The sequence below is a fragment of the Ranitomeya imitator genome, chromosome 1 (assembly GCF_032444005.1).
Source record: "Ranitomeya imitator isolate aRanImi1 chromosome 1, aRanImi1.pri, whole genome shotgun sequence".
NCBI classification, from domain to species: domain Eukaryota; kingdom Metazoa; phylum Chordata; class Amphibia; order Anura; family Dendrobatidae; genus Ranitomeya; species Ranitomeya imitator.
The window spans coordinates 1220406008-1220432087 of record NC_091282.1 but is presented as its reverse complement, the minus strand read 5'-3'; the positions used below and the strand labels follow the sequence as shown (position 1 = coordinate 1220432087).

At 55.7% G+C, this 26080-nt stretch overlaps 1 protein-coding gene across 1 annotated transcript in view; it reads left to right on the top strand.

Annotated features, from left to right (window-relative positions):
- The first annotated feature begins 8435 nt into the window (after nucleotides 1-8435).
- FBXO41 (F-box protein 41) overlaps nucleotides 8436-26080 on the top strand; it is a 118968-nt gene continuing 101323 nt past the window's right edge. The window contains exon 1 of the mRNA XM_069745081.1: nucleotides 8436-8491. The gene's annotated coding sequence lies outside the window, so the exon portion shown is untranslated. The remainder of the gene's footprint in view (nucleotides 8492-26080) is intronic.

The following is a 26080-nucleotide window of genomic DNA, read 5'->3' as shown; positions in this document are numbered from 1 at the left end:
GTAGTTGTGGAGGCAGGCAGTGATGGGGGGTACCCTGTGGAGGCAGGCAGTGATGGGGGTAGTTGTGGAGGCAGGCAGTGATGGGGGGTACATTGTGGAGGCAGGCAGTGATGGGGGGTACCCTGGGTAGGCAGGCAGTGATGGGGGGTACCCGCGGTAGGCAGGCAGTGATGGGGGGTACCCTGGGTAGGCAGTGATGGGGGGTAGTTGTGGAGGCAGGCAGTGATGTGGGGTACCCTGGGCAGGCAGTGATGGGGGGTACATTGTGGAGGCAGGCAATGATGGGGGGTACATTGTGGAGGCAGGCAGTGATGGGGGGTACCCTGGGTAGGCAGGCAGTGATGGGGGGTACATTGTGGAGGCAGGCAGTGATGTGGGGTACATTGTCGAGGCAGGCAGTGATGGGGGGTACATTGTGGAGGCAGGCAGTGATGGGGGGTACATTGTGGAGGCAGGCAGTGATGGGGGGTACCCTGGGTAGGCAGTGATGGGGGGTACCCTGGGTAGGCAGGCAGTGATGGGGGGTACCCTGGGTAGGCAGGCAGTGATGGGGGGTACTCTGGGTAGGCAGTGATGGGGGGTACCCTGGGTAGGGAGGCAGTGATGGGGGGTACATTGCGGAGGCAGGCAGTGATGGGGGGTACATTGTGGAGGCAGGCAGTGATGGGGGTAGTTGTGGAGGCAGGCAGTGATGGGGGGTACCCTGTGGAGGCAGGCAGTGATGGGGGTAGTTGTGGAGGCAGGAGGTGATGGGGGGTACATTGTGGAGGCAGGCAGTGATGGGGGGTACCCTGGGTAGGCAGGCAGTGATGGGGGGAGTTGTGGAGGCAGGCAGTGATGGGGGGTACATTGTGGAGGCAGGCAGTGATGGGGGTAGTTGTGGAGGCAGGCAGTGATGGGGGGTACCCTGGGTAGGCAGTGATGGGGGTAGTTGTGGAGGCAGGCAGTGATGGGGGGTACCCTGTGGAGGCAGGCAGTGATGGAGGTAGTTGTGGAGGCAGGCAGTGATGGGGGGTACATTGTGGAGGCAGGCAGTGATGGGGGGTACCCTGGGTAGGCAGGCAGTGATGGGGGGAGTTGTGGAGGCAGGCAGTGATGGGGGGTACATTGTGGAGGCAGGCAGTGATGGGGGTAGTTGTGGAGGCAGGCAGTGATGGGGGGTACCCTGGGTAGGCAGGCAGTGATGGGGGTAGTTGTGGAGGCAGGCAGTGATGGGGGGTACCCTGTGGAGGCAGGCAGTGATGGGGGTAGTTGTGGAGGCAGGCAGTGATGGGGGGTACATTGTGGAGGCAGGCAGTGATGGGGGGTACCCTGGGTAGGCAGGCAGTGATGGGGGGTACCCTGGGTAGGCAGTGATGGGGGGTATTTGTGGAGGCAGGCAGTGATGGGGGGTACCCTGGGCAGGCAGTGATGGGGGGTACATTGTGGAGGCAGGCAGTGATGGGGGGTACATTGTGGAGGCAGACAGTGATGGGGGGTACATTGTGGAGGCAGGCAGTGATGGGGGGTACATTGTGGAGGCAGGCAGTGATGGGGGGTACCCTGGGTAGGCAGTGATGGGGGGTACCCTGGGTAGGCAGGCAGTGATGGGGGGTACCCTGGGTAGGCAGGCAGTGATGGGGGTAGTTGTGGAGGCAGGCAGTGATGGGGGGTACCCTGTGGAGGCAGGCAGTGATGGGGGTAGTTGTGGAGGCAGGCAGTGATGGGGGGTACATTGTGGAGGCAGGCAGTGATGGGGGGTACCCTGGGTAGGCAGACAGTGATGGGGGGTACCCTGGGTAGGCAGGCAGTGATGGGGGGGTACCCTGGGTAGGCAGTGATGGGGGGTAGTTGTGGAGGCAGGCAGTGATGGGGGGTACCCTGGGCAGGCAGTGATGGGGGGGTACATTGTGGAGGCAGGCAGTGATGGGGGGTACATTGTGAAGGCAGGCAGTGATGGGGAGTACCCTGGGTAGGCAGGCAGTGATGGGGGGTACATTGTGGAGGCAGGCAGTGATGGGGGGTACATTGTGGAGGCAGGCAGTGATGGGGGGTACATTGTGGAGGCAGGCAGTGATGGGGGGTACATTGTGGAGGCAGGCAGTGATGGGGGGTACCCTGGGTAGGCAGTGATGGGGGGTACCCTGGGTAGGCAGGCAGTGATGGGGGGTACCCTGGGTAGGCAGGCAGTGATGGAGGGTACTCTGGGTAGGCAGTGATGGGGGGTACCCTGGGTAGGCAGGCAGTGATGGGGGGTACATTGCGGAGGCAGGCAGTGATGGGGGGTACATTGTGGAGGCAGGCAGTGATGGGGGTAGTTGTGGAGGCAGGCAGTGATGGGGGGTACCCTGTGGAAACAGGCAGTGATGGGGGTAGTTGTGGAGGCAGGCAGTGATGGGGGGTACATTGTGGAGGCAGGCAGTGATGGGGGGTACCCTGGGTAGGCAGGCAGTGATGGGGGGAGTTGTGGAGGCAGGCAGTGATGGGGGGTACATTGTGGAGGCAGGCAGTGATGGGGGTAGTTGTGGAGGCAGGCAGTGATGGGGGGTACCCTGGGTAGGCAGGCAGTGATGGGGGTAGTTGTGGAGGCAGGCAGTGATGGGGGGTACCCTGTGGAGGCAGGCAGTGATGGGGGTAGTTGTGGAGGCAGGCAGTGATGGGGGGTACATTGTGGAGGCAGGCAGTGATGGGGGGTACCCTGGGTAGGCAGGCAGTGATGGGGGGTACCCGCGGTAGGCAGGCAGTGATGGGGGGTACCCTGGGTAGGCAGTGATGGGGGGTAGTTGTGGAGGCAGGCAGTGATGGGGGGTACCCTGGGCAGGCAGTGATGGGGGGTACATTGTGGAGGCAGGCAGTGATGGGGGGTACATTGTGGAGGCAGGCAGTGATGGGGGGTACCCTGGGTAGGCAGGCAGTGATGGGGGGTACATTGTGGAGGCAGGCAGTGATGGGGGGTACATTGTGGAGGCAGGCAGTGATGGGGGGTACATTGTGGAGGCAGGCAGTGATGGGGGGTACATTGTGGAGGCAGGCAGTGATGGGGGGTACCCTGGGTAGGCAGTGATGGGGGGTACCCTGGGTAGGCAGGCAGTGATGGGGGGTACCCTGGGTAGGCAGGCAGTGATGGGGGGTACTCTGGGTAGGCAGTGATGGGGGGTACCCTGGGTAGGCAGGCAGTGATGGGGGGTACATTGCGGAGGCAGGCAGTGATGGGGGGTACATTGTGGAGGCAGGCAGTGATGGGGGTAGTTGTGGAGGCAGGCAGTGATGGGGGGTACCCTGTGGAGGCAGGCAGTGATGGGGGTAGTTGTGGAGGCAGGCAGTGATGGGGGGTACATTGTGGAGGCAGGCAGTGATGGGGGGTACCCTGGGTAGGCAGGCAGTGATGGGGGGAGTTGTGGAGGCAGGCAGTGATGGGGGGTACATTGTGGAGGCAGGCAGTGATGGGGGTAGTTGTGGAGGCAGGCAGTGATGGGGGGTACCCTGGGTAGGCAGGCAGTGATGGGGGTAGTTGTGGAGGCAGGCAGTGATGGGGGGTACCCTGTGGAGGCAGGCAGTGATGGGGGTAGTTGTGGAGGCAGGCAGTGATGGGGGGTACATTGTGGAGGCAGGCAGTGATGGGGGGTACCCTGGGTAGGCAGGCAGTGATGGGGGGTACCCTGGGTAGGCAGGCAGTGATGGGGGGTACCCTGGGTAGGCAGTGATGGGGGGTAGTTGTGGAGGCAGGCAGTGATGGGGGGTACCCTGGGCAGGCAGTGATGGGGGGTACATTGTGGAGGCAGGCAGTGATGGGGGGTACATTGTGGAGGCAGGCAGTGATGGGGGGTACCCTGGGTAGGCAGGCAGTGATGGGGGGTACATTGTGGAGGCAGGCAGTGATGGGGGGTACATTGTGGAGGCAGGCAGTGATGGGGGGTACATTGTGGAGGCAGGCAGTGATGGGGGGTACCCTGGGTAGGCAGTGATGGGGGGGTACCCTGGGTAGGCAGGCAGTGATGGGGGTACCCTGGGTAGGCAGGCAGTGATGGGGGGTACTCTGGGTAGGCAGTGATGGGGGGTACCCTGGGTAGGCAGGCAGTGATGGGGGGTACATTGCGGAGGCAGGCAGTGATGGGGGGTACACTGTGCAGGCAGTGATGGGGGGTACCCTGTGCAGGCAGTGATGGGGGGTAGTTGTGGAGGCAGGCAGTGATGGGGGGCACCCTGGGCAGGCAGTGATGGGGGGTACATTGTGGAGGCAGGCAGTGATGGGGGGTACATTGTGGAGGCAGGCAGTGATAGGGAGTACATTGTGGAGGCAGGCAGTGATGGGGGGTACACTGGGTAGGCAGTGATGGGGGGTACCCTGGGTAGGCAGGCAGTCATGGGGGGTACCCTGGGTAGGCAGGCAGTGATGGGGGGTACCCTGGGTAGGCAGGCAGTGATGGGGGGTACATTGTGGAGGCAGGCAGTGATGGGGGGTACCCTGTGCAGGCAGTGATGGGGGGTACCCTGTGCAGGCAGTGATGGGGGGTAGTTGTGGAGGCAGGCAGTGATGGGGGGTACATTGTGGAGGCAGGCAGTGATGGGGGGTACCCTGGGTAGGCAGGCAGTGATGGGGGGTACCCTGGGCAGGCAGTGATGGGGGGTACCCTGGGTAGGCAGGCAGTGATAGGGGGGTACCTTGGGTAGGCAGGCAGTGATGGGGGGTACCCTGGGTAGGCAGGCAGTGATGGGGGGTACCCTGGGTAGGCAGGCAGTGATGGGGGGTACCCTGGGTAGGCAGGCAGTGATGGGGGGTACCCTGGGTAGGCAGGCAGTGATGGGGGGTACCCTGGGTAGGCAGGCAGTGATGGGGGGTACCTTGGGCAGGCAGTGATGGGGGGTACATTGTGGAGGCAGGCAGTGATGGGTGGTACCCTGTGCAGGCAGTGATGGGGGGTACCCTGTGCAGGCAGTGATGGGGGGTACCCTGGGTAGGCAGGCAGTGATGGGGGGTACCCTGTGTAGGCAGGCAGTGATGGGGGTACCCTGGGTAGGCAGGCAGTGATGGGGGGTACCTTGGGTAGGCAGGCAGTGATGGGGGGTACCCTGGGTAGGCAGGCAGTGATGGGGGTACCCTGGATAGGCAGGCAGTGATGGGGGGTACCCTGGGTAGGCAGGCAGTGATGGGGGGTACCCTGGGTAGGCAGGCAGTGATGGGGGGTACCCTGGGTAGGCAGTGATGGTGGGTAGTTGTGGAGGCAGGCAGTGATGGGGGGTACCCTGAGCAGGCAGTGATGGGGGGTACATTGTGGAGGCAGGCAGTGATGGGGGGTACATTGTGGAGGCAGGCAGTGATGGGGGGTACCCTGGGTAGGCAGGCAGTGATGGGGGGTACATTGTGGAGGCAGGCAGTGATGGGGGGTACATTGTGGAGGCAGGCAGTGATGGGGGGTACATTGTGGAGGCAGGCAGTGATGGGGGGTACATTGTGGAGGCAGGCAGTGATGGGGGGTACATTGTGGAGGCAGGCAGTGATGGGGGTAGTTGTGGAGGCAGGCAGTGATGGGGGGTACCCTGGGTAGGCAGGCAGTGATGGGGGTAGTTGTGGAGGCAGGCAGTGATGGGGGGTACCCTGTGGAGGCAGGCAGTGATGGGGGTAGTTGTGGAGGCAGGCAGTGATGGGGGGTACATTGTGGAGGCAGGCAGTGATGGGGGGTACCCTGGGTAGGCAGGCAGTGATGGGGGGTACCCTGGGTAGGCAGGCAGTGATGGGGGGTACCCTGGGTAGGCAGTGATGGGGGGTAGTTGTGGAGGCAGGCAGTGATGGGGGGTACCCTGGGCAGGCAGTGATGGGGGGTACATTGTGGAGGCAGGCAGTGATGGGGGGTACATTGTGGAGGCAGGCAGTGATGGGGGGTACCCTGGGTAGGCAGGCAGTGATGGGGGGTACATTGTGGAGGCAGGCAGTGATGGGGGGTACATTGTGGAGGCAGGCAGTGATGGGGGGTACATTGTGGAGGCAGGCAGTGATGGGGGGTACCCTGGGTAGGCAGTGATGGGGGGGTACCCTGGGTAGGCAGGCAGTGATGGGGGTACCCTGGGTAGGCAGGCAGTGATGGGGGGTACTCTGGGTAGGCAGTGATGGGGGGTACCCTGGGTAGGCAGGCAGTGATGGGGGGTACATTGCGGAGGCAGGCAGTGATGGGGGGTACACTGTGCAGGCAGTGATGGGGGGTACCCTGTGCAGGCAGTGATGGGGGGTAGTTGTGGAGGCAGGCAGTGATGGGGGGCACCCTGGGCAGGCAGTGATGGGGGGTACATTGTGGAGGCAGGCAGTGATGGGGGGTACATTGTGGAGGCAGGCAGTGATAGGGAGTACATTGTGGAGGCAGGCAGTGATGGGGGGTACACTGGGTAGGCAGTGATGGGGGGTACCCTGGGTAGGCAGGCAGTCATGGGGGGTACCCTGGGTAGGCAGGCAGTGATGGGGGGTACCCTGGGTAGGCAGGCAGTGATGGGGGGTACATTGTGGAGGCAGGCAGTGATGGGGGGTACCCTGTGCAGGCAGTGATGGGGGGTACCCTGTGCAGGCAGTGATGGGGGGTAGTTGTGGAGGCAGGCAGTGATGGGGGGTACATTGTGGAGGCAGGCAGTGATGGGGGGTACCCTGGGTAGGCAGGCAGTGATGGGGGGTACCCTGGGCAGGCAGTGATGGGGGGTACCCTGGGTAGGCAGGCAGTGATAGGGGGGTACCTTGGGTAGGCAGGCAGTGATGGGGGGTACCCTGGGTAGGCAGGCAGTGATGGGGGGTACCCTGGGTAGGCAGGCAGTGATGGGGGGTACCCTGGGTAGGCAGGCAGTGATGGGGGGTACCCTGGGTAGGCAGGCAGTGATGGGGGGTACCTTGGGCAGGCAGTGATGGGGGGTACATTGTGGAGGCAGGCAGTGATGGGTGGTACCCTGTGCAGGCAGTGATGGGGGGTACCCTGTGCAGGCAGTGATGGGGGGTACCCTGGGTAGGCAGGCAGTGATGGGGGGTACCCTGTGTAGGCAGGCAGTGATGGGGGTACCCTGGGTAGGCAGGCAGTGATGGGGGGTACCTTGGGTAGGCAGGCAGTGATGGGGGGTACCCTGGGTAGGCAGGCAGTGATGGGGGGTACCCTGGATAGGCAGGCAGTGATGGGGGGTACCCTGGGTAGGCAGGCAGTGATGGGGGGTACCCTGGGTAGGCAGGCAGTGATGGGGGGTACCCTGGGTAGGCAGTGATGGGGGGTAGTTGTGGAGGCAGGCAGTGATGGGGGGTACCCTGAGCAGGCAGTGATGGGGGGTACATTGTGGAGGCAGGCAGTGATGGGGGGTACATTGTGGAGGCAGGCAGTGATGGGGGGTACCCTGGGTAGGCAGGCAGTGATGGGGGGTACATTGTGGAGGCAGGCAGTGATGGGGGGTACATTGTGGAGGCAGGCAGTGATGGGGGGTACATTGTGGAGGCAGGCAGTGATGGGGGGTACCCTGGGTAGGCAGTGATGGGGGGTACCCTGGGTAGGCAGGCAGTGATGGGGGGTACCCTGGGTAGGCAGGCAGTGATGGGGGGTACTCTGGGTAGGCAGTGATGGGGGGTACCCTGGGTAGGCAGGCAGTGATGGGGGGTACATTGCGGAGGCAGGCAGTGATGGGGGGTACCCTGTGCAGGCAGTGATGGGGGGTAGTTGTGGAGGCAGGCAGTGATGGGGGGTACCCTGGGTAGGCAGGCAGTGATGGGGGGGGGTACCCTGGGTAGGCAGGCAGTGATAGGGGGTACCCTGGGCAGGCAGTGATGGGGGGTACCCTGGGTAGGCAGGCAGTGATGGGGGGTACCCTGGGTAGGCAGGCAGTGATGGGGGGTACCCTGGGCAGGCAGTGATGGGGGGTACCCTGGGTAGGCAGGCAGTGATGGGGGGTACCCTGGGCAGGCAGTGATGGGGGGTACCCTGGGTAGGCAGGCAGTGATGGGGGGTACCCTGGGTAGGCAGGCAGTGATGGGGGGTACCCTGGGCAGGCAGTGATGGGGGGTACCCTGGGTAGGCAGGCAGTGATGGGGGGTACCCTGGGCAGGCAGTGATGGGGGGTACCCTGGGTAGGCAGGCAGTGATGGGGGGTACCCTGGGTAGGCAGGCAGTGCTGTTACATTGCCAGTCTATGTTACATTGCAGTTGATATCAGAACCCTGAGATACAGGCAGTAGAAGAAGCCTCAGCGCTAGGGACCGTCTAACAATATCCCACCGCTGCAGTGCACGGTTCTCCCGCACTGTCCCCGGCAGGTGCTCGTGGTCCCCGGGCCGGTATGGCGGGGCTGCGCTCGGGGATCGTGGTGCTGCTGTAATGCACCGCTCTCTGTGCACCTGCAGGACGGGGAGGTGCCGGCGCGGGGAGGGGAGGCTCTTTGCAGACGGTGCCTTGGTGTGCAGCACATCTGGGCAGCTCAGGAGGTCCCCGCGTAAGTGGAGAAGACACTGCGGGCATCTGCGGGAGGAGGGGACCCGACATCAACGGGGTCCACGGAGGAGGTAAGCGGCGGCCTGCACCGGAGGGGAGCGGCGAACGGCAGCCCGAGCCGCCACTGACGAGGAGGCGCCGATCTGCAGCCATGGACGAGGAGTCTCCTTGTGTCTCCTCTGCATCCAGTGAGGGCACCGGGAATGTCGGCGCCTCCCGGTACCTGTGCACCAGGCTGCTCCCTGCGGGGGTCGGTGCCTCCCGGTACCTGTGCACCAGGCTGCTCCCTGCGGGGGTCGGTGCCTCCCGGTACCTGTGCACCAGGCTGCTCCCTGCGGGGGTCGGTGCCTCCCGGTACCTGTGCACCAGGCTGCTCCCTGCGGGGGTCGGTGCCTCCCGGTACCTGTGCACCAGGCTGCTCCCTGCGGGGGTCGGTGCCTCCCGGTACCTGTGCACCAGGCTGCTCCCGGCGGGGGTCGGTGCCTCCCGGTACCTGTGCACCAGGCTGCTCCCGGCGGGGGTCGGTGCCTCCCGGTACCTGTGCACCAGGCTGCTCCGGGCGGGGGTCGGTGCCTCCCGGTACCTGTGCACCAGGCTGCTCCGGGCGGGGGTCGGCGCCTCCCGGTACCTGTGCACCAGGCTGCTCCGGGCGGGGGTCGGTGCCTCCCGGTACCTGTGCACCAGGCTGCTCCGGGCGGGGGTCGGTGCCTCCCGGTACCTGTGCACCAGGCTGCTCCGGGCGGGGGTCGGTGCCTCCCGGTACCTGTGCACCAGGCTGCTCCCTGCTGGGGTCGGTGCCTCCCGGTACCTGTGCACCAGGCTGCTCCGGGCGGGGGTCGGTGCCTCCCGGTACCTGTGCACCAGGCTGCTCCCTGCGGGGGTCGGTGCCTCCCGGTACCTGTGCACCAGGCTGCTCCCGGCGGGGGTCGGTGCCTCTCGGTACCTGTGCACCAGGCTGCTCCCTGCGGGGGTCGGTGCCTCTCGGTACCTGTGCACCAGGCTGCTCCCGGCGGGGGTCGGTGCCTCCCGGTACCTGTGCACCAGGCTGCTCCCTGCGGGGGTCGGTGCCTCTCGGTACCTGTGCACCAGGCTGCTCCCGGCGGGGTCGGTGCCTCTCGGTACCTGTGCACCAGGCTGCTCCCTGCGGGGGTCGGTGCCTCCCGGTACCTGTGCACCAGGCTGCTCCCGGCGGGGGTCGGTGCCTCTCGGTACCTGTGCACCAGGCTGCTCCCTGCGGGGGTCGGTGCCTCTCGGTACCTGTGCACCAGGCTGCTCCCGGCGGGGGTCGGTGCCTCCCGGTACCTGTGCACCAGGCTGCTCCCTGCGGGGGTCGGTGCCTCTCGGTACCTGTGCACCAGGCTGCTCCCGGCGGGGGTCGGTGCCTCCCGGTATCTGTGCACCAGGCTGCTCCCTGCGGGGGTCGGTGCCTCTCGGTACCTGTGCACCAGGCTGCTCCCGGCGGGGGTCGGTGCCTCCCGGTACCTGTGCACCAGGCTGCTCCCTGCGGGGGTCGGTGCCTCCCGGTACCTGTGCACCAGGCTGCTCCTGGTGGGGTCGGTGCCTCCCGGTACCTGTGCACCAGGCTGCTCCCGGCGGGGGTCGGTGCCTCCCGGTACCTGTGCACCAGGCTGCTCCCGGCGGGGGTCGGTGCCTCCCGGTACCTGTGCACCAGGTTGCTCCCGGCGGGGTCGGTGCCTCCCGGAATCTGTGCACCAGGCTGCTCCCGGCGGGGTCGGTGCCTCCCGGTACCTATGCACCAGGCTGCTCCCGGCGGGGGTCGGTGCCTCCCGGTACCTGTGCACCAGGTTGCTCCCGGCGGGGTCGGTGCCTCCCGGAATCTGTGCACCAGGCACGGTCAGTGGTGCCGATCATTCCGCACAAGCCCCGCACACTGCAGCAGGTACAGGCGGTAGGTGTTGGGGGGAGGCTGCTGCAGATACCGGGAGGAATAATGATGAGGACAGCGAGGAATGTCCTGTCCGCACGGAGGCAGCACAGCCACTATTGCGACATGTAGGGAATCGGCAACAGACAACCCCTGAATGTGTGCAGAAGTGTGTGCACCCCCTATATGCAAATGTATGTACACCCCTCATATGTATGTACAGCAGCATCTCATCTGGTGCTCCAAACCGCCAGCATCACCGAGCATCAATGTTATCGCCCATCCTATCTCTGTTACCTATTTATCCATCTATTATCTGTCTATCATCTATTATCTATGTATCTTTTATCTATCTATCTATTATCTATCATCTATGTATCTTTTATCTATCTATTATCTAACTATTATCTATCATCTATCTGTTATCTATCATCTATCTATCCATTTATAATATATCTATGTATTATCTATTGTCTATCTATCTACTATCGATCTATTATTTATCTATCATCTATCGTCTTTTATTTATCTATGTATCTCTCTATTATCTATATCTATCAGCTATCTATTATATATTTATCTATTGTCTATTATTAATCTATTATCTGTCTCTCTATCGGTCTCTCTATCTAATTCAAAGGTTCTTTATTATTAATAATAATCTTTATTTTTATATAGCGCTAACATATTCCGCAGCGCTTTACAGGTTGCACACATTATCATCGCTGTCCCCGATGGGCTTTACAATCTAAATTCCCTATCAGTATGTCTTTGGAATGTGGGAGGAAACCGGAGTGCCCGGAGGAAACCCACGCAAACACGGAGAGAACATACAAACTCTTTGCAGATGTTGTCCTGGGTGGGATTGGAACCCAGGACCCCAGTGCTGCAAGGCTGCCGTGCTAATCACTGCGCCACCGTTCTTTATTGATGGGTCCCAATACAGTTTAATCGATCCAAAGCAGAAGAGTAGGGAATAGTGATAGGATCATGGAGATGTGCACATGGAAGTCCATGGCGTGTTATGTTCCCTATGTCTATGACATATGCTCATACACTGCACTCGCACACTGCACTCGCACACTGCACTCGCACACTGCACTCGCACACTGCACTCGCACACTGCACTCACACACTGCACTCTGCACTCACACACTGCACTCGCACACTGCATTCACTCTGCACTCACACACTGCACTGCTATCTCCCTCGTACTGGTTTCCCCAGCAGGGTATTTTCCATTTCTTCGGAGCGTCTTCTGAAGTGAGTGTCCCTCACTGCTGTGTATTTGGTGTAGTAGGACGTTGGTCTCCTCCGGGCCTCCAGCTCACAGTGTGGGCACAGTTTGTCCTCTTGGGCTTGTAGCTCTGTCTGTGGTGGCCGGGTTCGATGACCAGACTGCCGTGGGCATGGAGTCTGTACCGACTCAGGATGTGGGAATTTCTCCAAATATGGGGCTGCCTGTAGTTTTTCTGTAGACCCCTGCGTATGGTTAGTTTCTGTGATTCCGTTCCTCCAGTCTCTCACATCCCTCTCTTGGCCCACGTCTGCCATCGTCCTGATCCTGGCCTTTGTCAGGCTGCTGAGATTTGTGTTTCTTCACCACTAGATGGTGGCCCGATTCTAACGCATCGGAATATGCATGTCCACGTAGTATATTGCCCAGCCACGTAGTATATTGCCCAGCCACGTAGTATATTGCCCAGCCACGTAGTATATTGCCCAGCCACGTAGTATATTGCCCAGTCACGTAGTATATTGCCCAGTCACGTAGTATATTGCCCAGTTACGTAGTATATTGCCCAGCCACGTAGTATATTGCCCAGCCACGTAGTATATTGCCCAGTCACGTAGTATATTGCCCAGTCATGTAGTATATTGCCCAGCCACATAGTATATTGCCCAGTTACGTAGTATATTGCCCAGCCACGTAGTATATTGCCCAGTCACGTAGTATATTGCCCAGTCATGTAGTATATTGCCCAGCCACATAGTATATTGCCCAGTTACGTAGTATATTGCCCAGCCACGTAGTATATTGCACAGTCACGTAGTATATTGCCCAGCCACGTAGTATATTGCCCAGTCACATAGTATATTGCCCAGTCACGTAGTATATTGCCCAGTCACGTAGTATATTGCCCAGTCACGTAGTATATTGCCCAGCGACATAGTATATTGCCCAGTCACGTAGTATATTGCCCAGCGACATAGTATATTGCCCAGTCACGTAGTATATTGCCCAGTCACGTAGTATATTGCCCAGTCACGTAGTATATTGCCCAGTCACGTAGTATATTGCCCAGCCACGTAGTATATTGCCCAGCGACATAGTATATTGCCCAGTCACGTAGTATATTGCCCAGCGACATAGTATATTGCCCAGTCACGTAGTATATTGCCCAGTCACGTAGTATATTGCCCAGTCACGTAGTATATTGCCCAGTCACGTAGTATATTGCCCAGCCACGTAGTATATTGCCCAGCGACATAGTATATTGTCCAGCAACGTAGTATATTGCCCAGTCACGTAGTATATTGCCCAGTCACGTAGTATATTGCCCAGTCACGTAGTATATTGCCCAGTCACGTAGTATATTGCCCAGTCACGTAGTATATTGCCGAGTCACGTAGTATATTGCCCAGTCACGTAGTATATTGCCCAGTGACGTAGTATATTGCCCAGTGACGTAGTATATTGCCCAGTCACGTAGTATATTGCCCAGCCACGTAGTATATTGCCCAGTCACGTAGTATATTGCCCAGTTACGTAGTATATTGCCCAGTCACGTAGTATATTGCCCAGTCACGTAGTATATTGCCCAGTCACGTAGTATATTGCCCAGTCACGTAGTATATTGCCCAGCCACGTAGTATATTGCCCAGTCACGTAGTATATTGCCCAGCCACGTAGTATATTGCCCAGTTACGTAGTATATTGCCCAGCCATGTAGTATATTGCCCAGTCACGTAGTATATTGCCCAGCCAGGTTTGTCACAGGTTAAAAAATCAAAAATAAACATATACTCACCTTTCCAAGGGCCCGTTGTAGTCCACGGCAGCTTCCGGTCCCAAGGTTGGTATGAGCGCAGGACCTGTGATGATGTCGCTGTCACATGACCGTGACGTCATGGCAGGTCCTTCTCCCATAGCATCTTTGCCACCGGAACCTGCAACGGAAGATGGCGGCCGGCGCGAGCGACTACGGAGGGTGAGGATAGCAGGTTTTTTTTTTTTTTTTAAATTATTTTTAACATTACATTTTTTACTATTGATGCCGCATAGGCAGTATGAATAGTAAAAAGTTGGGGACACACAGGGTTAATAGCGGCGATAATGGAGTGCGTTACCTGCGGCATAACGCGGTCCGTTACCGCCGGCATTAACCCTGTGTGAGCGGTGACCGGAGGGGAGTATGCGGGCGACAGGCACTGACTGCGGGGAGTAAGGAGCGGACATTTTCTTCCGGACTGTGCCCATCGCATGACAGGCAGCTGGCGAGACCAATCAGCGAATGAATAACCATGACAGACAGACAGACAGACGGAAGTGACCCTTAGACAATTATATAGTAACATAGTAACATAGTAACATAGTTAGTAAGGCCGAAAAAAGACATTTGTCCATCCAGTTCAGCCTATATTCCATTATAATAAATACCCAGATCTACGTCCTTCTACAGAACCTAATAATTGTATATAGTAACATAGTTAGTAAGGCCGAAAAAAGACATTTGTCCATAAAGACATTTGTCCATGTAGACTAGATGGTGGCCCGATTCTAACGCATCGGGTATTCTAGAATATGCATGTCCACGTAGTATATTGCCCAGCCACGTAGTATATTGCCCAGCCACGTAGTATATTGCCCAGCCATGTAGTATTTTGCCCAGTCACGTATTATAATGCTCCATGCAGTTATGGCTGCATAGAGGCCGGCTGGCCTCGACCAATCAGCAAGGCGGGATTTCCGAGACAGACAATTAGACCCTTAGACAACACAATGGCGGCACTTGACAGCAGTGGAGGACAATGATGATTCCAGAATTCGCGGCATACTGTGCCCATCGCTGATTGGTCGAGGCCTCGTGGCCTCGACCAATCATCAACGCGGGATTTCCAGGACAGACAGATAATTAACCCCTTTCTGACCTCGGACGGGATAGTACGTCCGAGGTCAGAAGCCCTGCTTTGATGCGGGCTCCGGCGGTGAGCCCGCATCAAAGCCGGGACATGTCAGCTGTTTTGAACATTGGACCATTCTACGTGTGCACACAGCCTTACAGAGCTGCGAGAAATAGAGGGAATCTGCACAAGTCCACCTGATGGGCGCTAGCTCTCTCACTAGCTCGGTCTTTCTGTCTATATCTGCAATGCTTGAAAAAGTCTTCATACCCCATGAGGTTTGTCACGTCACACCAAGAAACTTAAGGGTATGTGCACACGTTACGGATTTTGCTGCGGATATTTCCGCAGCGGATTTGGAAAATCCGCAGTGCAAAACCACTGCGGTTTTCACTGCGGATTTTCACGCGGTTTCTTCTGCTGATTCGTCTGCGGGTTTTCACCAGCACTTTCCTATTGGTGCAGGTTGAAAACCGCTGCGGAATCCGCAGAAGGAAGTGACATGCTACTTCTTTTTTTCCGCAGCGTTTCTGCTCTGTATTTTCCGCAGCATGTACACTGCAGTTTTTGTTTTCCATAGGTTAACATTGTACTGTACACCGCATGGAAAACTGCTGCGGATCCGCAGCAAAAACCGCAACGTGTGCACAGAGCCTAAATGTATTTTATATGATTTACAAACACAATGTGACAAGTATCTGTGACGTAAAGGAAATGTTACAAGGCTCCGTAAATATTTACAAAATATACATCTGATAATTGTGAGATGCATTTGTATTCATTCTCCCGAGTCAGTACCTTGTAGGACCACCTTCCGCTATCATTACTGCTGGGGTCTTTTGGGGTCTGTCTCTCCACCTTCCGCTATCATTACTGCTGGGGTCTTTTGGGGTCTCTCTCCCACCTTTCGCTATCATTACTGCTGGGGTCTTTTGGGGTCTGTCTCTCCCACCTTTCGCTATCATTACTGCTGGGGTCTTTTGGGGTCTCTCTCCCACCTTTCGCTATCATTACTTCTGGGGTCTTTTGGGGTCTGTCTCTCCCACCTTTCGCTATCATTACTGCTGGGGTCTTTTGGGGTCTGTCTCCCACCTTTCACTATCTTTACTGCTGGGGTCTTTTGGGGTCCGTCTCTCCACCTTCCGCTATCATTACTGCTGGGGTCTTTTGGGGTCTGTCTCCCACCTTTCGCTATCATTACTGCTGGGGTCTTTTGGGGTCTGTCTCCCACCTTCCGCTATCATTACTGCTGGGGTCTTTTGGGGTCTGTCTCTCCCACCTTTCGCTATCATTACTGCTGGGGTCTTTTGGGGTCCGTCTCTCCCACCTTTCGCTATCATTACTGCTGGGGTCTTTTGGGGTCTGTCTCTCCCACCTTTCGCTATCATTACTGCTTGGGGTCTTTTGGGGTCTCTCTCCCACCTTTCACTATCATTACTGCTGGGGTCTTTTGGGGTCTGTCTCCCACCTTTCGCTATCATTACTGCTGGGGTCTTTTGGGGTCTGTCTCCCACCTTTCACTATCTTTACTGCTGGGGTCTTTTGGGGTCTGTCTCCCACCTTTCGCTATCATTACTGCTGGGGTCTTTTGGGGTCTGTCTCCCACCTTTCACTATCATTACTGCTGGGGTCTTTTGGGGTCCGTCTCTCCACCTTCCGCTATCATTACTGCTGGGGTCTTTTGGGGTCCGTCTCTCCACCTTCCGCTATCATTACTGCTGGGGTCTTTTGGGGTCTGTCTCCCACCTTTCTCTATCATTACTGCTGGGGTCTTTTGGGGTCTGTCTCCCACCTTTCGCTATCATTACTGCTGGGGTCTTTTGGGGTCTGTCTCTCCCACCTTTCGCTATCATTACTGCTGGGGTCTTTTGGGGTCTGTCTCCCACCTTTCACTATCTTTACTGCTGGGGTCTTTTGGGGTCCGTCTCTCCACCTTCCGCTATCATTACTGCTGGGGTCTTTTGGGGTCTGTCTCCCACCTTTCTCTATCATTACTGCTGGGGTCTTTTGGGGTCTGTCTCTCCCACCTTTCGCTATCATTACTGCTGGGGCCTTTTGGGGTCTGTCTCTCCCACCTTACACTATCATTACTGCTGGGGTCTTTTGGGGTCTGTCTCTCCACCTTCCGCTATCATTACTGCTGGGGTCTTTTGGGGTCTGTCTCCCACCTTTCTCTATCGTTACTGCTGGGGTCTTTTGGGGTCTGTCTCTCCCACCTATCGCTATCATTACTGCTGGGGTCTTTTGGGGTCCGTCTCTCCACCTTCCGCTATCATTACTGCTTGGGTCTTTTGGGGTCTGTCTCCCACCTTCTGCTATCATTACTGCTGGGGTCTTTTGGGGTCTGTCTCTCCCACCTTCCGCTATCATTACTGCTGGGGTCTTTTGGGGTCTGTCTCTCCCACCTTCCGCTATCATTACTGCTGGGGTCTTTTGGGGTCTGTCTCCCACCTTTCTCTATCATTACTCCTGGGGACTTTTGGGGTCTGTCTCCCACCTTTCTCTATCATTACTGCTGGGGACTTTTGGGGTCTGTCTCTCCCACCTTTCTCTATCATTACTGCTGGGGACTTTTGGGGTCTGTCTCCCACCTTCCGCTATCATTACTGCTGGGGTCTTTTGGGGTCTGTCTCTCCCACCTTTCGCTATCATTACTGCTGGGGTCTTTTGGGGTCTGTCTCCCACCTTCCGCTATCATTACTGCTGGGGTCTTTTGGGGTCTGTCTCCCACCTTTCGCTATCATTACTGCTGGGGTCTTTTGGGGTCTGTCTCTCCCACCTTCCGCTATCATTACTGCTGGGGTCTTTTGGGGTCTGTCTCTCCCACCTTACACTATCATTACTGCTGGGGTCTTTTGGGGTCTGTCTCTCCCACCTTCCGCTATCATTACTGCTGGGGTCTTTTGGGGTCTGTCTCTCCCACCTTTCGCTATCATTACTGCTGGGGTCTTTTGGGGTCTGTCTCTCCACCTTCCGCTATCATTACTGCTGGGGTCTTTTGGGGTCTGTCTCCCACCTTTCGCTATCATTACTGCTGGGGTCTTTTGGGGTCTGTCTCTCCCACCTTACACTATCATTACTGCTGGGGTCTTTTGGGGTCTGTCTCTCCCACCTTCCGCTATCATTACTGCTGGGGTCTTTTGGGGTCCGTCTCTCCCACCTTCCGCTATCATTACTGCTGGGGTCTTTTGGGGTCTGTCTCTCCCACCTTTTGCTATCATTACTGCTGGGGTATTTTGGGGTCTGTCTCTCCCACCTTCCGCTATCATTACTGCTGGGGTCTTTTGGGGTCTGTCTCTCCCACCTTCCGCTATCATTACTGCTGGGGTCTTTTGGGGTCTGTCTCCCACCTTTCTCTATCATTACTGCTGGGGTCTTTTGGGGTCTGTCTCCCACCTTTCTCTATCATTACTGCTGGGGTCTTTTGGGGTCTGTCTCCCACCTTTCTCTATCATTACTGCTGGGGTCTTTTGGGGTCTGTCTCTCCACCTTCCGCTATCATTACTGCTGGGGTCTTTTGGGGTCTGTCTCCCACCTTTCGCTATCATTACTGCTGGGGTCTTTTGGGGTCTGTCTCTCCCACCTTACACTATCATTACTGCTGGGGTCTTTTGGGGTCTGTCTCTCCCACCTTCCGCTATCATTACTGCTGGGGTCTTTTGGGGTCCGTCTCTCCCACCTTCCGCTATCATTACTGCTGGGGTCTTTTGGGGTCTGTCTCTCCCACCTTTCGCTATCATTACTGCTGGGGTCTTTTGGGGTCTGTCTCTCCCACCTTTTGCTATCATTACTGCTGGGGTCTTTTGGGGTCTGTCTCTCCCACCTTCCGCTATCATTACTGCTGGGGTCTTTTGGGGTCTGTCTCTCCCACCTTCCGCTATCATTACTGCTGGGGTCTTTTGGGGTCTGTCTCCCACCTTTCTCTATCATTACTCCTGGGGACTTTTGGGGTCTGTCTCCCACCTTTCTCTATCATTACTGCTGGGGACTTTTGGGGTCTGTCTCTCCCACCTTTCTCTATCATTACTGCTGGGGTCTTTTGGGGTCTGTCTCTCCCACCTTCCGCTATCATTACTGCTGGGGACTTTTGGGGTCTGTCTCTCCCACCTTTCTCTATCATTACTGCTGGGGACTTTTGGGGTCTGTCTCTCCCACCTTTCTCTATCATTACTGCTGGGGTCTTTTGGGGTCTGTCTCCCACCTTCCGCTATCATTACTGCTGGGGTCTTTTGGGGTCTGTCTCTCCCACCTTCCGCTATCATTACTGCTGGGGTCTTTTGGGGTCCGTCTCTCCCACCTTTCGCTAACATTACTGCTGGGGTCTTTTGGGGTCTGTCTCCCACCTTCCGCTATCATTACTGCTGGGGTCTTTTGGGGTCTGTCTCTCCCACCTTCCGCTATCATTACTGCTGGGGTCTTTTGGGGTCTGTCTCCCACCTTTCTCTATCATTACTGCTGGGGTCTTTTGGGGTCCGTCTCTCCACCTTCCGCTATCATTACTGCTGGGGTCTTTTGGGGTCTCTCTCCCACCTTTCGCTATCATTACTGCTGGGGTCTTTTGGGGTCTGTCTCTCCCACCTTCCGCTATCATTACTGCTGGGGTCTTTTGGGGTCTGTCTCCCACCTTCCGCTATCATTACTGCTGGGGCCTTTTGGGGTCTGTCTCTCCCACCTTCCGCTATCATTACTGCTGGGGTCTTTTGGGGTCTGTCTCTCCCACCTTTCGCTATCATTACTGCTGGGGTCTTTTGGGGTCTGTCTCTCCCACCTTCCGCTATCATTACTGCTGGGGTCTTTTGTGGTCTGTCTCCCACCTTTCGCTATCATTACTGCTGGGGTCTTTTGGGGTCTGTCTCCCACCTTTCGCTATCATTACTGCTGGGGTCTTTTGGGGTCTGTCTCTCCCACCTTCCGCTATCATTACTGCTTGGGTCTTTTGGGGTCCGTCTCTCCAGCTTTCGCTATCATTACTGCTGGGGTCTTTTGGGGTCTGTCTCTCCCACCTTCCGCTATCATTACTGCTGGGGTCTTTTGGGGTCTGTCTCCCACCTTTCGCTATCATTACTGCTGGGGTCTTTTGGGGTCCGTCTCTCCCACCTTTCGCTATCATTACTGCTGGGGTCTTTTGGGGTCTGTCTCTCCCACCTTACACTATCATTACTGCTGGGGTCTTTTGGGGTCTGTCTCTCCCACCTTCCGCTATCATTACTGCTGGGGTCTTTTGGGGTCTGTCTCTCCCACCTTCCGCTATCATTACTGCTGGGGTCTTTTGGGGTCTGTCTCTCCCACCTTCCGCTATCATTACTGCTGGGGTCTTTTGGGGTCTGTCTCTCCCACCTTTCGCTATCATTACTGCTGGGGTCTTTTGGGGTCTGTCTCTCCCACCTTCCGCTATCATTACTGCTGGGGTCTTTTGGGGTCTGTCTCTCCCACCTTCCGCTATCATTACTGCTGGGGTCTTTTGGGGTCTGTCTCTCCCACCTTTCGCTATCATTACTGCTGGGGTCTTTTGGGGTCTGTCTCTCCCACCTTCCGCTATCATTACTGCTGGGGTCTTTTGGGGTCTGTCTCTCCCACCTTTCTCTATCATTACTGCTGGGGTCTTTTGGGGTCTGTCTCTCCACCTTCCGCTATCATTACTGCTGGGGTCTTTTGGGGTCTGTCTCTCCCACCTTCCGCTATCATTACTGCTTGGGTCTTTTGGGGTCCGTCTCTCCAGCTTTCGCTATCATTACTGCTGGGGTCTTTTGGGGTCTGTCTCTCCCACCTTCCGCTATCATTATTGCTGGGGTCTTTTGGGGTCTGTCTCCCACCTTTCGCTATCATTACTGCTGGGGTCTTTTGGGGTCTGTCTCTCCCACCTTCCGCTATCATTACTGCTGGGGTCTTTTGGGGTCTGTCTCTCCCACCTTACACTATCATTACTGCTGGGGTCTTTTGGGGTCTGTCTCTCCCACCTTCCGCTATCATTACTGCTGGGGTCTTTTGGGGTCTGTCTCTCCCACCTTCCGCTATCATTACTGCTGGGGTCTTTTGGGGTCTGTCTCTCCCACCTTACACTATCATTACTGCTGGGGTCTTTTGGGGTCTGTCTCTCCCACCTTCCGCTATCATTACTGCTGGGGTCTTTTGGGGTCTGTCTCTCCCACCTTTCGCTATCATTACTGCTGGGGTCTTTTGGGGTCTGTCTCTCCCACCTTCCGCTATCATTACTGCTGGGGTCTTTTGGGGTCTGTCTCTCCCACCTTCCGCTATCATTACTGCTGGGGTCTTTTGGGGTCTGTCTCTCCCACCTTTCGCTATCATTACTGCTGGGGTCTTTTGGGGTCTGTCTCTCCCACCTTCCGCTATCATTACTGCTGGGGTCTTTTGGGGTCTGTCTCTCCCACCTTCCGCTATCATTACTGCTGGGGTCTTTTGGGGTCTGTCTCTCCCACCTTCCGCTATCATTACTGCTGGGGTCTTTTGGGGTCTGTCTCTCCCACCTTTCGCTATCATTACTGCTGGGGTCTTTTGGGGTCTGTCTCTCCCACCTTCCGCTATCATTACTGCTGGGGTCTTTTGGGGTCTGTCTCTCCCACCTTCCGCTATCATTACTGCTGGGGTCTTTTGGGGTCTGTCTCTCCCACCTTCCGCTATCATTACTGCTGGGGTCTTTTGGGGTCTGTCTCTCCCACCTTTCGCTATCATTACTGCTGGGGTCTTTTGGGGTCTGTCTCTCCCACCTTCCGCTATCATTACTGCTGGGGTCTTTTGGGGTCTGTCTCTCCCACCTTTCTCTATCATTACTGCTGGGGTCTTTTGGGGTCTGTCTCTCCACCTTCCGCTATCATTACTGCTGGGGTCTTTTGGGGTCTGTCTCCCACCTTTCGCTATCATTACTGCTGGGGTCTTTTGGGGTCTGTCTCTCCCACCTTACACTATCATTACTGCTGGGGTCTTTTGGGGTCTGTCTCTCCCACCTTCCGCTATCATTACTGCTGGGGTCTTTTGGGGTCTGTCTCTCCCACCTTACACTATCATTACTGCTGGGGTCTTTTGGGGTCCGTCTCTCCCACCTTCCGCTATCATTACTGCTGGGGTCTTTTGGGGTCTGTCTCTCCCACCTTTCGCTATCATTACTGCTGGGGTCTTTTGGGGTCTGTCTCCCACCTTTCTCTATCATTACTGCTGGGGTCTTTTGGGGTCTGTCTCTCCCACCTTTCGCTATCATTACTGCTGGGGTCTTTTGGGGTCTGTCTCCCACCTTTCTCTATCATTACTGCTGGGGTCTTTTGGGGTCTGTCTCCCACCTTTCTCTATCATTACTGCTGGGGTCTTTTGGGGTCTGTCTCTCCCACCTTTCGCTATCATTACTGCTGGGGTCTTTTGGGGTCTGTCTCCCACCTTTCTCTATCATTACTGCTGGGGTCTTTTGGGGTCTGTCTCCCACCTTTCTCTATCATTACTGCTGGGGTCTTTTGGGGTCTGTCTCTCCCACCTTTTGCTATCATTACTGCTGGGGTCTTTTGGGGTCTGTCTCCCACCTTTCGCTATCATTACTGCTGGGGTCTTTTGGGGTCTGTCTCCCACCTTCCGCTATCATTACTGCTGGGGTCTTATGGGGTCTGTCTCTCCCACCTTCCGCTATCATTACTGCTGTGGTCTTTTGGGGTCTGTCTCCCACCTTTCACTATCATTACTGCTGGGGTCTTTTGGGGTCTGTCTCCCACCTTTCGCTATCATTACTGCTGGGGTCTTTTGGGGTCTGTCTCTCCCACCTTTCGCTATCATTACTGCTGGGGTCTTTTGGGGTCTGTCTCCCACCTTTCGCTATCATTACTGCTGGGGTCTTTTGGGGTCCGTCTCTCCCACCTTTCGCTATCATTACTGCTGGGGTCTTTTGGGGTCTGTCTCCCACCTTACACTATCATTACTGCTGGGGTCTTTTGGGGTCTGTCTCCCACCTTTCGCTATCATTGCTGCTGGGGTCTTTTGGGGTCTGTCTCTCCACCTTTCGCTATGATTACTGCTGGGGTCTTTTGGGGTCTGTCTCCCACCTTTCACTATCATTACTGCTGGGGTCTTTTGGGGTCTGTCTCTCCCACCTTTCACTATCATTACTGCTGGGGTCTTTTGGGGTCTGTCTCTCCCACCTTCCGCTATCATTACTGCTGGGGTCTTTTGAGGTCTGTCTCCCACCTTACGCTATCATTACTGCTGGGGTCTTTTGGGGTCTGTCTCCCACCTTTCGCTATCATTACTGCTGGGGTCTTTTGTGGTCTGTCTCCCACCTTTCGCTATCATTACTGCTGGGGTCTTTTGTGGTCTGTCTCCCACCTTTCGCTATCATTACTGCTGGGGTCTTTTGTGGTCTGTCTCCCACCTTTCGCTATCATTACTGCTGGGGTCTTTTGGGGTCTGTCTCCCACCTTTCGCTATCATTACTGCTGGGGTCTTTTGGGGTCTGTCTCTCCCACCTTTCGCTATCATTACTGCTGGAGTCTTTTGGGGTCTCTCTCCCACCTTTCGCTATCTTTACTGCTGGGGTCTTTTGGGGTCTGTCTCCCACCTTTCGCTATCATTACTGCTGGGGTGTTTTGGGGTCTGTCTCCCACCTTCCGCTATCATTACTGCTGGGGTCTTTTGGGGTCTGTCTCCCACCTTTCGCTATCATTACTGCTGGGGTCTTTTGGGGTCTGTCTCTCCCACCTTTCTCTATCATTACTGCTGGGGTCTTTTGGGGTCTGTCTCTCCCACCTTTCTCTATCATTACTGCTGGGGTCTTTTGGGGTCTGTCTCTCCCACCTTTCGCTATCATTACTGCTGGGGTCTTTTGGGGTCTGTCTCTCCCACCTTTCTCTATCATTACTGCTGGGGTCTTTTGGGGTCTGTCTCTCCAGCTTTCGCTATCATTACTGCTGGGGTCTTTTGGGGTCTGTCTCTCCAGCTTTCGCTATCATTACTGCTGGGGTCTTTTGGGGTCTGTCTCTCCCACCTTTCTCTATCATTACTGCTGGGGTCTTTTGGGGTCTGTCTCTCCCACCTTTCGCTATCATTACTGCTGGGGTCTTTTGGGGTCTGTCTCTCCCACCTTTCTCTATCATTACTGCTGGGGTCTTTTGTGGTCTGTCTCCCACCTTTCGCTATCATTACTGCTGGGGTCTTTTGTGGTCTGTCTCCCACCTTACACTATCATTACTGCTGGGGTCTTTTGTGGTCTGTCTCCCACCTTTCGCTATCATTACTGCTGGGGTCTTTTGGGGTCTGTCTCCCACCTTTCGCTATCATTACTGCTGGGGTCTTTTGGGGTCTGTCTCTCCCACCTTTCGCTATCATTACTGCTGGAGTCTTTTGGGGTCTCTCTCCCACCTTTCGCTATCTTTACTGCTGGGGTCTTTTGGGGTCTGTCTCCCACCTTTCGCTATCATTACTGCTGGGGTGTTTTGGGGTCTGTCTCCCACCTTCCGCTATCATTACTGCTGGGGTCTTTTGGGGTCTGTCTCCCACCTTTCGCTATCATTACTGCTGGGGTCTTTTGGGGTCTGTCTCTCCCACCTTTCTCTATCATTACTGCTGGGGTCTTTTGGGGTCTGTCTCTCCCACCTTTCTCTATCATTACTGCTGGGGTCTTTTGGGGTCTGTCTCTCCCACCTTTCGCTATCATTACTGCTGGGGTCTTTTGGGGTCTGTCTCTCCCACCTTTCTCTATCATTACTGCTGGGGTCTTTTGGGGTCTGTCTCTCCAGCTTTCGCTATCATTACTGCTGGGGTCTTTTGGGGTCTGTCTCTCCAGCTTTCGCTATCATTACTGCTGGGGTCTTTTGGGGTCTGTCTCTCCCACCTTTCTCTATCATTACTGCTGGGGTCTTTTGGGGTCTGTCTCTCCCACCTTTCGCTATCATTACTGCTGGGGTCTTTTGGGGTCTGTCTCTCCCACCTTTCTCTATCATTACTGCTGGGGTCTTTTGGGGTCTGTCTCTCCAGCTTTCGCTATCATTACTGCTGGGGTCTTTTGGGGTCTGTCTCTCCAGCTTTCGCTATCATTACTGCTGGGGTCTTTTGGGTTCTGACTCCCACCTTTCGCTATCATTCGCTACGGGCAGCACGGTGGTGCAGTGGTTAGCACAGCAGCCCTGCAGCGCTGGGGTCCTGGGTTCAAATCCCACCCTGGACAACATCTGCAAGGAGTTTGTATGGTTCTCCCTGTGTTTGCGTGGGTTTCCTCCGGGTTCTCCGGTTTCATCCCACATTCCAAAGACATACTGATAGGGAATTTAGATTGTGAGTCCCATCGGGGACAGTGATGATAATGTGTGCAAAAATGTAAAGCGCTGCGGAATATGTTAGCGCTATATAAAAATAAAGATTATTATTATCATTACTGCTGGGGTCTTTTGGGGTCTTTCTCTCCCACCTTTCGCTATCATTACTGCTGGGGTCTTTTGGGGTCTGTCTCCCACCTTTCGCTATCATTACTGCTGGGGTCTTTTGGGGTCTGTCTCTCCCACCTTTCGCTACCATAACTGCTGGGGTCTTTTGGGGTCTGTCTCCCACCTTTCGCTATCATGACTGCTGGGGTCTTTTGGGGTCTCTCCAGCTTTGCACATCTAGAGGTGACATTTTGCCCTTTCTTTCCCCCTCGCTTTCCCTCAGTGACATTGGATGGAGACGTCTGTGATCAGTAATTTTCATGTCTTGTCACAGATTCTCTGGGGTTTGTCTCTGGTGACTGCTCCGTTCACACACAGGAATATGCTCTATCTAAACCCTCCATTGTGGCTCTGGCAGGATGTTTAGGGTCGCTGTCCTGCGGGAAGGTGAACTTGCGGCCCAGTCTCAAGTCATTTGCAGCCTCTAACAGGTTTTCTGCAGGATTGCCCTGTATTTACCTACGTCCATCTTACCATCACCTCTGACCAGCTCCCCTGCCCCTGCTGAAGAGAAGCTTCTCCACAGAAGGATGCTGCCTCCACCATGTGTGACGGTGGGGATGGTGTTTTCAGGGTGATGTGCAGTGTAAGTTTTCCACTACACATAGCGTTTTCCATTTAGCCCCAAAAGTTCTACTTTGGTCTCATCTGACAACGGCATGTTTTTCCACATGTTAGCTGAATCTGTCTCACCGTCTATCTTCCTTCTGTGCTGGTTTCTTTGATTTCCTAGTGCTTTTCTTCTTACTGCGATGAATGCTATTATTGCCGGTTACATGATAATGAAATAATTTTATGAAGTGACCGTCCAATAACCAGGCATCTTTTTCCTCAGTACCAGTGACCTGCTATAGTTTACTAATGAGGTTATTATGAGGCAACAGTAATATAATAAGGTAGTAGTTAGGTGGTTCTGAGGTAATAATAAGGTAATAGTAACAAAATGAGGTTCTACTGAGGAAATAGTTTGTAGTTACTTAAAGGGATCCTGTCAGTAGGCTTGTCCACAGTAACTACACACAGATGGGCAGGCTCATCTTGGATGGTATCATTGTAATCAGTATAATGGTGCCGACCTGACTCTGCCTGTAGGTTACTGTGCACAATCCTGCACCCTTTAATGATGACGTAATAGTATAATGGGGATCTAGTGATGTCATTAATAACTTAGTTATGTATTAATGATGTAGTAGTAAAATGGTGCTAGTAGTAGTGAGGTGATAATGAGGTACTGGAAT